Source organism: Pseudophryne corroboree, chromosome 8, assembly GCF_028390025.1.
Source record: "Pseudophryne corroboree isolate aPseCor3 chromosome 8, aPseCor3.hap2, whole genome shotgun sequence".
NCBI classification, from domain to species: Eukaryota; Metazoa; Chordata; class Amphibia; order Anura; family Myobatrachidae; genus Pseudophryne; species Pseudophryne corroboree.
The window spans coordinates 150,567,535-150,583,126 of record NC_086451.1 but is presented as its reverse complement, the minus strand read 5'-3'; positions in this window follow the sequence as shown (position 1 = coordinate 150,583,126).

Below are 15,592 nucleotides of genomic sequence, written 5' to 3'. Positions count from 1 at the left end.
CTGGAATCTTATTGAATCCATTTTTCCTTCTACTCGTGAAATGTTCCCTGTGCCACTGGCTGCAATACAACCCCAAAGCATGATTGATCCACCCCCATGCTTCACAGTTGGACAGAGGTTCTTTTCATTAAATTCTGTGCCCTTCCTTCTCCAAATGTACCTTTGCTCATTCCGGCAAAAAAGTACTATTTTAACCTCATCGGTCTACAGAACTTTATTCCAAAATGCATCAGGCTTGTCTATATGTTCATTTGTAAACTTCAAACGCTGATTTTTGTGGTGAGGACGTAGAAGAGGTTTTCTTCTGATGACTCTTCCATGAAGACCATATTTGTACAAGTATCTCTTTATAGTGGAATAGTGTACCACAACTCCAGTATCTGCCAGATCTTCCTGGAGGGATCGTGCAGTCAAACGTGGATTTTGACTTGCTTTTCTCACAATCCTGTGAGCTGTTCTGTCTGATATTTTTCTTGGTCTTCCAGATCTTGCTTTAACTTCCACTGTTCCTGATGACTGCCATTTCTTAATTACATTGCGAACAGAGGATATGGGCAGCTGATAACGCTTTGCTATCTTCTTATAGCCTTCTCCTGATTTGTGAGCGTCAACTATTCTCAGTTTCAGTGTTCTACACAACTGCTTAGAGGAACCCATGGTGCTGATTGTTGGAGCAAGGTCAGATGAGTCTGGGCTTTTAAAACCTTTGAGATTGACATCACCTGGTCTTTCCAGAAGATGATTGAGAACAATCCATGACACTGCCAGGTCTCAGCTGTCCAAAGGGGGCAGTACAAGGTATTAACTCTGCAGGGTGGCCAAACTTTTGCAGACGCCATTTTTTGTTTTCTGTTCTTTTGAAAGTGTAAATGATGGAAATAAAATCAAACTTTTTTTGACATGTTATAAGAATGTCTAATCTGTAATTTGATGCCTTTTGGAGATTTTTCCATCTTTCCTTGGCTTCTTTTTGCACATTAAAATGAATTTTTGCCTGGAGTGCCCAAACTTTCGAACCCCACTGTATATAGTAGGAGGACAGTGCAGAATTTTGCTGACCAGTGACCACCAGTATTATATCAGTACGGTACAGTAGTCCACTGCTCTACCTACCTCTGTGTCGTCAAGTATACTATCCATCCATACCTGTGGTGCATTTAAGTTGTGCGCAGTATATATAGTAGGAGGACAATGCATAATTTTGCTGACCACCAGTATATAATATATAGCAGTACGGTACAGTAGGCCACTGCTCTACCTACCTCTGTGTCGTCAAGTATACTAACCATCCATACCTGTGGTGCATTTAAGTTGTGCGCAGTATATATAGTAGGAGGACAGTGCAGAATTTTGCTGACCACCAGTATATAATATATAGCAGTACGGTACAGTAGGCCATTGCTATTGATATATTACTGGCATATAATTCCACACATTAAAATATGGAGAACAAAAATGTGGAGGGTAAAATAGGGAAAGATCAAGATCCACTTCCACCTCGTGCTGAAGCTGCTGCCACTAGTCATGGCCGAGACGATGAAATGCCATCAACGTTGTCTGCCAAGGCCAATACCCAATGTCATAGTAGAGAGCATGTAAAATCCAAAAAACTAAAGTTCAGTAAAATGACCCAAAAATCTAAATTAAACGCGTCTGAGGAGAAGCGTAAACTTGCCAATATGCCATTTACGACACGGAGTGGCAAGGAACGGCTGAGGCCCTGTCCTATGTTCATGGCTAGTGGTTCAGCTTCACATGAGGATGGAAGCACTCATCCTCCCGCTAGAAAAATGAAAAGACTTAAGCTGGCAAAAGCACAGCAAAGAACTGTGCGTTCTTCTAAATCACAAATCCCCAAGGAGAGTCCAATTGTGTCGGTTGCGATGCCTGACCTTCCCAACACTGGACGGGAAGAGGTGGCGCCTTCCACCATTTGCACGCCCCCTGCAAGTGCTGGAAGGAGCAACCACAGTCCAGTTCCTGATAGTCAAATTGAAGATGTCACTGTTGAAGTACACCAGGATGAGGATATGGGTGTTGCTAGCGCTGAGGAGGAAATTGACAAGGAGGATTCTGATGGTGAGGTGGTTTGTTTAAGTCAGGCACCCGGGGAGACACCTGTTGTCCATGGGACGAATATGGCCATTGACATGCCTGGTCAAATTACAAAAAAAATCACCTCTTCGGTGTGGAATTATTTTAACAGAAATGCGGACAACATTTGTCAAGCTGTGTGTTGCCTTTGTCAAGCTGTAATTAGTAGGGGTAAGGACGTTAACCACCTAGGAACATTCTCCCTTATACGTCACCTGGAGCGTATTCATCAGAAGTCATTGACAAGTTCAAAAACTTTGGGTGACAGCGGAAGCAGTCCACTGACAACTAAATCCCTTCCTCTTGTAACCAAGCTCCTGCAAACCACACCACCAACTCCCTCAGTGTCAATTTCCTCCTTAGACAGGAAAGACAATAGTCCTGCAGGCCATGTCACTGGCAAGTCTGATGAGTCCTCTCCAGCCTGGGATTCCTCCGATGCATCCTTGAGTGTAACGCCTACAGCTGCTGGCGCTGCTGTTGTTGCTGCTGGGAGTCGATCGTCATCCCAGAGGGGAAGTCGGAAGACCACTTGTACTACTTCCAGTAAGCAATTGACTGTCCAACAGTCCTTTGCGAGGAAGATGAAATATCACAGCAGTCATCCTGCTGCAAAGCGGATAACTCAGGCCTTGGCAGCCTGGGTGGTGTCAAACGTGTTTCCGGTATCCACCGTTAATTCACAGGAAACTAGAGAATTGCTTGAGGTACTGTGTCCCCGGTACCAAATACCATCTAGGTTCCATTTCTCTAGGCAGGCGATACCGAGAATGTACACAGACCTCAGAAAAAGAGTCACTAGTGTCCTAAAAAATGCAGTTGTACCCAATGTCCACTTAACCACGGACATGTGGACAAGTGGAGCAGGGCAGACTAAGGACTATATGACTGTGACAGCACACTGGGTAGATGTATTGCCTCCCGCAGCAAGAACAGCAGCGGCGGCATCAGTAGCAGCATCTCGCAAATGCCAACTCGTTCCTAGGCAACCTACGCTTTGTATCACCGCTTTCCAGAAGAGGCACACAGCTGACAACCTCTTACAGAAACTGAGGAACATCATCGGAGAATGGCTTACCCCAATTGGACTCTCCTGGGGATTTGTGACATCGGACAATGCCACCAATATTGTGCGTGCATTACATGTGGGCAAATTCCAGCACGTCCAATGTTTTGCACATACATTGAATTTGGTGGTGCAGAATTTTTTAAAAAACGACAGGGGCGTGCAAGAGATGCTGTCGGTGGCCCGAATAATTGCGGGCCACTTTCGGCATTCAGCCACCATGTGCCGAAGACTGGAGCACCAGCAAACACTCCTGAACCTGCCCTACCATTATCTGAAACAAGAGGTGGTAACGAGGTGGAATTCAACCCTCTATATGCTTCAGAGGATGGAGGAGCAGCCAAAGGCCATTCAAGCCTATACAGCTAACTACGATATAGGCAAAGGAGGGGGAATGCACCTGACTCAAGCGCAGTGGAGAATGATTTCAACGTTGTGCAAGGTTCTGCAACCCTTTGAACTTGCCACACGTGAAGTCAGTTCAGACACTGCCAGCCTGAGTCAGGTCATTCCCCTCATCAGGCTTTTGCAGAAGAAGCTGGAGACCTTGAAGGAGGAGCTAAAACAGAGCAATTCCGCTAGGCATGTGGGACTTGTGGATGGAGCCCTTAATTCGCTTAACCAGGATTCACGAGTGGTCAATCTGTTAAAATCAGAGCACTACATTTTAGCCACCGTGCTCGATCCTAGATTTAAAACCTACGTTGTATCTCTCTTTCCGGCAGACACAAGTCTGCAGAGGTTCAAAGACCTTCTGTTGAGAAAATTGTCAAGTCAAGCGGAACGTGACCCGTCAACAGCTTCTCCTTCACATTCTCCCGCAACTGGGGCTGCGAGGAAAAGGCTAAGAATTCCGAGCCCACCCGCTGGCGGTGATGCAGGGCAGTCTGGAGCGAGTGCTGACATCTGGTCCGGACTGAAGGACCTGCCAACGATTACTGACATGTCGTCTACTATCACTGCATATGATTCTGTCACCATTGAAAGAATGGTGGAGGATTATATGAGTGACCGCATCCAAGTAGGCACGTCTGACAGTCCGTACATATACTGGCAGGAAAAAGAGGCAATTTGGAGGCCCTTGCAGAAACTGGCTTTATTTTACCTAAATTGCCCCCCCTCCAGTGTGTACTCCGAAAGAGTGTTTAGTGCAGCCGCTCACCTTGTCAGCAATCGGCGTACGAGGTTACTTCCACAAAATGTGGAGAAGATGATGTGTATCAAAATGAATTATAATCAATTCCTCCGTTGAGACATTCACCAGCAATTGCCTCCAGAAAGTACACAGGGACCTGAGATGGTGGATTCCAGTGGGAACGAATTAATAATCTGTGAGGAGGGGGATGTACACAGTGAAAGGGGTGAGGAATCGGACGATGAGGAGGAGGTGGACATCTTGCCTCTGTAGAGCCAGTTTGTGCAAGGAGAGATTGATTGCTTCTTTTTTGGTGGGGGCCCAAACCAACCAGTCATTTCAGTCACAGTCGTGTGGCAGACCCTGTCGCTGAAATGATGTGTTTGTTAAAGTGTGCATGTCCTGTTTATACAACATAAGGGTGGGTGGGAGGGCCCAAGGACAATTCCATCTTGCACCTCTTTTTTTCTTTCATTTTTCTTTGCATCATGTGCTGTTTGGGGACTATTTTTTGAAGTGCCATCCTGTCTGACACTGCAGTGCCTCTCCTAGATGGGCCCGGTGTTTGTGTCGGCCACTTGGGTTGCTTAGCTTAGTCATCCAGCGACCTCGGTGCAAATTTTAGGACTAAAAATAATATTGTGAGGTGTGAGGTGTTCAGAATAGACTGGAAATGAGTGGAAATTATGGTTATTGAGGTTAATAATACTTTGGGATCAAAATGACCCCCAAATTCTATTATTTAAGCTGTTTTTGAGGTTTTTTTGTAAAAAAAAACACCCAAATCCAAAACACACCCGAATCCGACAAAAAAATTTCAGGGAGGTTTTGCCAAAACGCGTCCGAATCCAAAACCAAAACACAAAACCCGAAAAATGTCCGGTGCACATCACTAGTTAAAATATAAGATCATTGACCAGCAACCAGCCAGTATTAGAGGGGGAGAACGTGATAAGGCTTTATTAAGAGAAGCGAAATGGATTCATAGATTAAATACGGTGGCCCGTAAGGGGTTAAACGAGCATTTCAGTTTAATTTGCTTTTTGTGATAGCGCTGGTATTGTTTCTAGTGATGAGCGGGTTCGGTTTCTCGGAAACCGAACTTCCCCGAACTTCACCTTTTTTACACGGGTCCGAGGCAGGTTAGAACCTTCCCGCCTTGCTCGGCTAACCCAAGCGCGCCCGAACGTCATCATCCCGCTGTCGGATTCTCGCGAGATTCGGATTCTATATAAGCAGCCGCGCGTCGCCGCCATTTTCACTTGTGCATTGGAAATGATAGGGAGAGGACGTTGCTGGCGTCCTCTCCGTTTATTGTAGAAGTTGATTGGTTGTTTATTGCTTAATTGTGGGGAGGATTGGGGAGCAGCTGTTAGGAGTACAGTGCAGAGTTTTGCTGATAAGTGACCACCAGTTTTTATCCGTTCTCTGCCTGAAAAAAACGCTCCATACCATATCTGTGCTCAGTGTGCTGCATAATATATATGTGCTGAGTGCTCACACTGCTTAATTGTGGGGACTGGGGAGCAGCTATAGCAGGAGTACAGTGCAGAGTTTTGCTGACAGTGACCAGTGACCACCAGTATACGTTGTCTGTCTGAAAAACACTCCATATCTGTGCTCAGTGTGCTGCTTTATTGTGGGGACTGGGGACCACCAGTATAATTAATATTATATAGGAGGAGTACAGTGCAGAGTGCACTGCTGTACCTACCTCTGTGTCGTCACTCGTCATCCATTAAGTATACTATCCATCTACATTCTATACCTGTGGTGCATTTTAGTTTTGCAGTTTGCTGACAGTGTCCACCAGTGTACTATATATAGCAGTACGGTAGGCCACTGATGTACCTACCTCTGTGTCGTCACTCGTCATCCATTAAATATACTATCCATCTACATTCTATACCTGTGGTGCATTTTAGTTTTGCAGTTTGCTTACAGTGTCCACCAGTATACTATATATAGCAGTACGGTAGGCCACTGCTGTACCTACCTCTGTGTCGTCACTCGTCATCCATTAAGTATACTATCCATCTACATTCTATACCTGTGGTGCATTTTAGTTTTGCAGTTTGCTGACAGTGTCCACCAGTATACTATATATAGCAGTACGGTAGGCCACTGCTGTACCTACCTCTGTGTCGTCACTCGTCATCCATTAAGTATACTATCCATCTACATTCTATACCTGTGGTGCATTTTAGTTTTGCAGTTTGCTGACAGTATCCACCAGTATACTATACATAGCAGTATGGTAGGCCACTGCTGTACCTACCACTGTGTCGTCACTCGTCATCCATTAAGTATACTATCCATCTACATTCTATACCTGTGGTGCATTTTAGTTTTGCAGTTTGCTGACAGTGTCCACCAGTATACTATATATAGCAGTACGGTAGGCCACTGCTGTACCTACCTCTGTGTCGTCACTCATCATCCATTAAGTATACTATCCATCTACATTCTATACCTGTGGTGCATTTTAGTTGTGCGCAGTATATATAGTAGTAGGCCATTGCTATTGATACTGGCATATAATTCAACACATTAAAATATGGAGAACAAAAACGTGGAGGTTAAAATAGGGAAAGATCAAGATCCACTTCCACCTCGTGCTGAAGCTGCTGCCACTAGTCATGGCCGAGACGATGAAATGCCATCAACGTCGTCTGCCAAGGCCGATGCCCAATGTCATAGTACAGAGCATGTAAAATCCAAAACAAAAAAGTTCAGTAAAATGACCCAAAAATCAAAATTAAAAGCGTCTGAGGAGAAGCGTAAACTTGCCAATATGCCATTTATGACACGGAGTGGGAAGGAACGGCTGAGGCCCTGGCCTATGTTCATGGCTAGTGGTTCAGCTTCACATGAGGATGGAAGCACTCATCCTCTCGCTAGAAAAAAGAAAAGACTTAAGCTGGCAAAAGCACAGCAAAGAACTGTGCGTTCTTCGAAATCACAAATCCCCAAGGAGAGTCCAATTGTGTCGGTTGCGATGCCTGACCTTCCCAACACTGGACGGGAAGAGCTTACGCCTTCCACCATTAGCACGCCCCCTTCAAGTGCTGGAAGGAGCACCCGCAGTCCAGTTCCTGATAGTCAAATTGAAGATGTCACTGTTGAAGTACACCAGGATGAGGATATGGGTGTTGCTGGCGCTGGGAAGGAAATTGAAAAGGAGAATTCTGATGGTGAGGTGGTTTGTTTAAGTCAGGCACCCGGGGAGACACCTGTTGTCCGTGGGACGAATATGGCCATTGACATGCCTGGTCAAAATACAAAAAAAATCAGCTCGTCCGTGTGGAATTATTTCAATACAAATGCTGACAACAGGTGTCAAGCCGTGTGTTGCCTTTGTCAAGCTGTAATAAGTAGGGGTAAGGACGTTAACCACCTCGGAACATCCTCCCTTATACGTCACCTGGAGCGCATTCATCATAAGTCAGTGACAAGTTCAAAAACTTTGGGTGACAGCGGAAGCAGTCCACTGACCACTAAATCCCTTCCTCTTGTAACCAAGCTCCTGCAAACCACACCACCAACTCCCTCAGTGTCAATTTCCTCCTTACACAGGAAAGCCAATAATCCTGCAGGCCATGTCACTGGCAAGTCTGATGAGTCCTCTCCTGCCTGGGATTCCTCCGATGCATCCTTGAGTGTAACGCCTACTGCTGCTGGCGCTGCTGTTGTTGCTGCTGGGAGTCGATTGTCATCCCAGAGGGGAAGTCGGAAGACCACTTGTACTACATCTAGAAAGCAATTGACTGTCCAACAGTCCTTTGCGAGGAAGATGAAATATCACAGCAGTCATCCTGCTGCAAAGCGGATAACTCAGGCCTTGGCGGTGAGAAACGTGTTTCCGTTATCCACCGTTAATTCAGAGGCAACTACTGACTTGATTGAGGTACTGTGTCCCCGGTACCAAATACCATCTAGGTTCCATTTCTCTAGGCAGGCGATACCGAAAATGTACACAGACCTCAGAAAAAGAGTCACCAGTGTCCTAAAAAATGCAGTTGTACCCAATGTCCACTTAACCACGGACATGTGGACAAGTGGAGCAGGGCAGACTCAGGACTATATGACTGTGACAGCACACTGGGTAGATGTATTGCCTCCCGCTGCAAGAACAGCAGCGGCGGCACCAGTAGCAGCATCTCGCAAACGCCAACTCGTTCCTAAGCAGGCTACGCTTTGTATCACCGCTTTCCAGAATAGGCACACAGCTGAAAACCTCTTACGGCAACTGAGGAACATCATCGCAGAATGGCTTACCCCAATTGGACTCTCCTGGGGATTTGTGACATCGGACAACGCCAGCAATATTGTGGTGCATTACATCTGGGCAAATTCCAGCACGTCCCATGTTTTGCACATACCTTGAATTTGGTGGTGCAGAATTATTTAAAAAACGACAGGGGCGTGCAAGAGATGCTGTCGGTGGCCCGAAGAATTGCGGGCCACTTTCGGCATTCAGGCACCGCGTACAGAAGACTGGAGCACCACCAAACATTCCTGAACCTGCCCTGCCATCATCTGAAGCAAGAGGTGGTAACGAGGTGGAATTCAACCCTCTATATGCTTCAGAGGATGGAGGAGCAGCAAAAGGCCATTCAAGCCTATACATCTGGCCACGATATAGGCAAAGTAGGTGGAATGCACCTGACTCAAGTGCAGTGGAGAATGATTTCAACGTTGTGCAAGGTTCTGCAACCCTTTGAACTTGCCACACGTGAAGTCAGTTCAGACACTGCCAGCATGAGTCAGGTCATTCCCCTCATCAGGCTTTTGCAGAAGAAGCTGGAGACATTGAAGGAGGAGCTAAAACAGAGCGATTCCGCTAGGCATGTGGGACTTGTGGATGGAGCCCTTAATTCGCTTAACCAGGATTCACGGGTGGTCAATCTGTTGAAATCAGAGAACTACATTTTGGCCACCGTGCTCGATCCTAGATTTAAAACCTACGTTGTATCTCTCTTTCCGGCAGACACAAGTCTGCAGAGGTTCAAAGACCTTCTGGTGAGAAAATTGTCAAGTCAAGCGGAACGTGACCCGTCAACAGCTTCTCCTTCACATTCTCCCACAACTGGGGCTGCGAGGAAAAGGCTAAGAATTCCGAGCCCACCCGCTGGCGGTGATGCAGGGCAGTCTGGAGCGAGTGCTGACATCTGGTCCGGACTGAAGGACCTGCCAACGATTACTGACATGTCGTCTACTATCACTGCATATGATTCTGTCACCATTGAAAGAATGGTGGAGGATTATATGAGTGACCGCATCCAAGTAGGCACGTCTGACAGTCCGTACATATACTGGCAGGAAAAAGAGGCAATTTGGAGGCCCTTGCAGAAACTGGCTTTATTTTACCTAAGTTGCCCCCCCTCCAGTGTGTACTCCGAAAGAGTGTTTAGTGCAGCCGCTCACCTTGTCAGCAATCGGCGTACGAGGTTACTTCCACAAAATGTGGAGAAGATGATGTGTATCAAAATGAATTATAATCAATTCCTCCGTGGAGACATTCACCAGCAATTGCCTCCAGAAAGTACACAGGGACCTGAGATGGTGGATTCCAGTGGGAACGAATTAATAATCTGTGAGGAGGGGGATGTACACAGTGAAAGGGGTGAGGGATCGGATGATGAGGAGGAGGTGGACATCTTGCCTCTGTAGAGCCAGTTTGTGCAAGGAGAGATTGATTGCTTCTTTTTTGGTGGGGGCCCAAACCAACCAGTCATTTCAGTCACAGTCGTGTGGCAGACCCTGTCGCTGAAATGATGTGTTTGTTAAAGTGTGCATGTCCTGTTTATACAACATAAGGGTGGGTGGGAGGGCCCAAGGACAATTCCATCTTGCACCTCTTTTTTTCTTTCATTTTTCTTTGCATCATGTGCTGTTTGGGGACTATTTTTTGAAGTGCCATCCTGTCTGACACTGCAGTGCCACTCCTAGATGGGCCCGGTGTTTGTGTCGGCCACTTGGGTTGCTTAGCTTAGTCATCCAGCGACCTCGGTGCAAATTTTAGGACTAAAAATAATATTGTGAGGTGTGAGGTGTTCAGAATAGACTGGAAATGAGTGGAAATTATGGTTATTGAGGTTAATAATACTTTGGGATCAAAATGACCCCCAAATTCTATTATTTAAGCTGTTTTTGAGGGTTTTTTGTAAAAAAAAACACCCAAATCCAAAACACACCCGAATCCGACAAAAAAATTTCAGGGAGGTTTTGCCAAAACGCGTCCGAATCCAAAACCAAAACACAAAACCCGAAAAATGTCCGGTGCACATCACTAGTTAAAATATAAGATCATTGACCAGCAACCAGCCAGTATTAGAGGGGGAGAACGTGATAAGGCTTTATTAAGAAGAGAAGCGAAATGGATTCATAGATTAAACACGGTGGCCCGTAAGGGGTTAAACGAGCATTTCAGTTTAATTTGCTTTTTGTGATAGCGCTGGTATTGTTTCTAGTGATGAGCGGGTTCGGTTTCTCGGAAACCGAACCCCCCCGAACTTCACCTTTTTTACACGGGTCCGAGGCAGGTTAGAACCTTCCCGCCTTGCTCGGCTAACCCAAGCGCGCCCGAACATCATCATCCCGCTGTCGGATTCTCGCGAGATTCGGATTCTATATAAGCAGCCGCGCGTCGTCGCCATTTTCACTTGTGCATTGGAGATGATAGGGAGAGGACGTTGCTGGCGTCCTCTCCGTTTATTGTAGAAGTTGATTGGTTGTTTATTGCTTAATTGTGGGGAGGATTGGGGAGCAGCTGTTAGGAGTACAGTGCAGAGTTTTGCTGATAAGTGACCACCAGTTTTTATCCGTTCTCTGCCTGAAAAAAACGCTCCATACCATATCTGTGCTCAGTGTGCTGCATAATATATCTGTGCTGAGTGCTCACACTGCTTAATTGTGGGGACTGGGGAGCAGCTATAGCAGGAGTACAGTGCAGAGTTTTGCTGACAGTGACCAGTGACCACCAGTATACGTTGTCTGTCTGAAAAACACTCCATATCTGTGCTCAGTGTGCTGCTTTATTGTGGGGACTGGGGACCACCAGTATAATTAATATTATATAGGAGGAGTACAGTGCAGAGTGCACTGCTGTACCTACCTCTGTGTCGTCACTCGTCATCCATTAAGTATACTATCCATCTACATTCTATACCTGTGGTGCATTTTAGTTTTGCAGTTTGCTGACAGTGTCCACCAGTGTACTATATATAGCAGTACGGTAGGCCACTGATGTACCTACCTCTGTGTCGTCACTCGTCATCCATTAAGTATACTATCCATCTACATTCTATACCTGTGGTGCATTTTAGTTTTGCAGTTTGCTTACAGTGTCCACCAGTATACTATATATAGCAGTACGGTAGGCCACTGCTGTACCTACCTCTGTGTTGTCACTCATCATCCATTAAGTATACTATCCATCTACATTCTATACCTGTGGTGCATTTTAGTTTTGCAGTTTGCTGACAGTGTCCACCAGTATACTATATATAGCAGTACGGTAGGCCACTGCTGTACCTACCTCTGTGTCGTCACTCGTCATCCATTAAGTATACTATCCATCTACATTCTATACCTGTGGTGCATTTTAGTTTTGCAGTTTGCTGACAGTGTCCACTAGTATACTATACATAGCAGTATGGTAGGCCACTGCTGTACCTACCACTGTGTCGTCACTCGTCATCCATTAAGTATACTATCCATCTACATTCTATACCTGTGGTGCATTTTAGTTTTGCAGTTTGCTGACAGTGTCCACCAGTATACTATATATAGCAGTACGGTAGGCCACTGCTGTACCTACCTCTGTGTCGTCACTCATCATCCATTAAGTATACTATCCATCTACATTCTATACCTGTGGTGCATTTTAGTTGTGCGCAGTATATATAGTAGTAGGCCATTGCTATTGATACTGGCATATAATTCCACACATTAAAATATGGAGAACAAAAACGTGGAGGTTAAAATAGGGAAAGATCAAGATCCACTTCCACCTCGTGCTGAAGCTGCTGCCACTAGTCATGGCCGAGACGATGAATTGCCATCAACGTCGTCTGCCAAGGCCGATGCCCAATGTCATAGTACAGAGCATGTAAAATCCAAAACAAAAAAGTTCAGTAAAATGACCCAAAAATCAAAATTAAAAGCGTCTGAGGAGAAGCGTAAACTTGCCAATATGCCATTTATGACACGGAGTGGGAAGGAACGGCTGAGGCCCTGGCCTATGTTCATGGCTAGTGGTTCAGCTTCACATGAGGATGGAAGCACTCATCCTCTCGCTAGAAAAAAGAAAAGACTTAAGCTGGCAAAAGCACAGCAAAGAACTGTGCGTTCTTCGAAATCACAAATCCCCAAGGAGAGTCCAATTGTGTCGGTTGCGATGCCTGACCTTCCCAACACTGGACGGGAAGAGCTTACGCCTTCCACCATTAGCACGCCCCCTTCAAGTGCTGGAAGGAGCACCCGCAGTCCAGTTCCTGATAGTCAAATTGAAGATGTCACTGTTGAAGTACACCAGGATGAGGATATGGGTGTTGCTGGCGCTGGGAAGGAAATTGAAAGGGGAAATTCTGATGGTGAGGTGGTTTGTTTAAGTCAGGCACCCGGGGAGACACCTGTTGTCCATGGGACGAATATGGCCATTGACATGCCTGGTCAAAATACAAAAAAAATCAGCTCTTCCGTGTGGAATTATTTCAATACAAATGCTGACAACAGGTGTCAAGCCGTGTGTTGCCTTTGTCAAGCTGTAATAAGTAGGGGTAAGGACGTTAACCACCTCGGAACATCCTCCCTTATACGTCACCTGGAGCGCTTTCATCATAAGTCAGTGACAAGTTCAAAAACTTTGGGTGACAGCGGAAGCAGTCCACTGACCACTAAATCCCTTCCTCTTGTAACCAAGCTCCTGCAAACCACACCACCAACTCCCTCAGTGTCAATTTCCTCCTTACACAGGAAAGCCAATAATCCTGCAGGCCATGTCACTGGCAAGTCTGATGAGTCCTCTCCTGCCTGGGATTCCTCCGATGCATCCTTGAGTGTAACGCCTACTGCTGCTGGCGCTGCTGTTGTTGCTGCTGGGAGTCGATTGTCATCCCAGAGGGGAAGTCGGAAGACCACTTGTACTACTTCTAGTAAGCAATTGACTGTCCAACAGTCCTTTGCGAGGAAGATGAAATATCACAGCAGTCATCCTGCTGCAAAGCGGATAACTCAGGCCTTGGCGGTGAGAAACGTGTTTCCGTTATCCACCGTTAATTCAGAGGCAACTACTGACTTGATTGAGGTACTGTGTCCCCGATACCAAATACCATCTAGGTTCCATTTCTCTAGGCAGGCGATACCGAAAATGTACACAGACCTCAGAAAAAGAGTCACCAGTGTCCTAAAAAATGCAGTTGTACCCAATGTCCACTTAACCACGGACATGTGGACAAGTGGAGCAGGGCAGACTCAGGACTATATGACTGTGACAGCCCACTGGGTAGATGTATTGCCTCCCGCTGCAAGAACATCAGCGGCGGCACCAGTAGCAGCATCTCGCAAACGCCAACTCATTCCTAAGCAGGCTACGCTTTGTATCACCGCTTTCCAGAATAGGCACACAGCTGAAAACCTCTTATGGCAACTCAGGAAGATCATCGCAGAATGGCTTACCCCAATTGGACTCTCCTGGGGATTTGTGACATCGGACAACGCCAGCAATATTGTGGTGCATTACATCTGGGCAAATTCCAGCACGTCCCATGTTTTGCACATACCTTGAATTTGGTGGTGCAGAATTATTTAAAAAACGACAGGGGTGTGCAAGAGATGCTGTCGGTGGCCCGAAGAATTGCGGACCACTTTCGGCATTCAGGCACCGCGTACAGAAGACTGGAGCACCACCAAACATTCCTGAACCTGCCCTGCCATCTGAAGCAAGAGGTGGTAACGAGGTGGAATTCAACCCTCTATATGCTTCAGAGGATGGAGGAGCAGCAAAAGGCCATTCAAGCCTATACATCTGGCCATGATATAGGCAAAGTAGGTGGAATGCACATGACTCAAGCGCAGTGGAGAATGATTTCAACGTTGTGCAAGGTTCTGCAACCCTTTGAACTTGCCACACGTGAAGTCAGTTCAGACACTGCCAGCATGAGTCAGGTCATTCCCCTCATCAGGCTTTTGCAGAAGAAGCTGGAGACATTGAAGGAGGAGCTAAAACAGAGCAATTCCGCTAGGCATGTGGGACTTGTGGATGGAGCCCTTAATTCGCTTAACCAGGATTCACGGGTGGTCAATCTGTTGAAATCAGAGAACTACATTTTGGCCACCGTGCTCGATCCTAGATTTAAAACCTACGTTGTATCTCTATTTCCGGCAGACACAAGTCTGCAGAGGTTCAAAGACCTGCTGGTGAGAAAATTGTCAAGTCAAGCGGAACGTGACCCGTCACCATCTCCTCCTTCACATTCTCCCGCAACTGGGGGTGCGAGGAAAAGGCTAAGAATTCCGAGCCCACCCGCTGGCGGTGATGCAGGGCAGTCTGGAGCGAGTGCTGACATCTGGTCCGGACTGAAGGACCTGCTAACGATTACTGACATGTCGTCTACTGTCACTGCATATGATTCTGTCACCATTGAAAGAATGGTGGAGTATTATATGAGTGACCGCATCCAAGTAGGCACGTCAGACAGTCCGTACGTATACTGGCCGGAAAAAGAGACAATTTTGAGGCCCTTGCACAAACTGGCTTTATTCTACCTAAATTGCCCTCCCTCCAGTGTGTACTTCGAAAGAGTGTTTAGTGCAGCCGCTCACCTTGTCAGCAATCGGCGTACGAGGTTACTTCCAGAAAATGTGGAGAAGATGATGTTCATTAAAATGAATTATAATCAATTCCTCCGTGGAGACATTCACCAGCAGCAATTGCCTCCAGAAAGTACACGGGGACCTGAGATGGTGGATTCCAGTGGGGACGAATTAATAATCTGTGAGGAGGGGGATGTACACAGTGAAAGGGGTGAGGAATCGGAGGATGATGATGAGGTGGACATCTTGCCTCTGTAGAGCCAGTTTGTGCAAGGAGAGATTGATTGCTTCTTTTTTGGTGGGGGCCCAAACCAACCAGTCATTTCAGTCACAGTCGTGTGGCAGACCCTGTCACTGAAATGATTGGTTTGTTAAAATGTGCATGTCCTGTTTATACAACATAAGGGTGGGTGGGAGGGCCCAAGGACAATTCCATCTTGCACCTCTTTTTTTCTTTCATTTTTCTTTGCATCATGTGC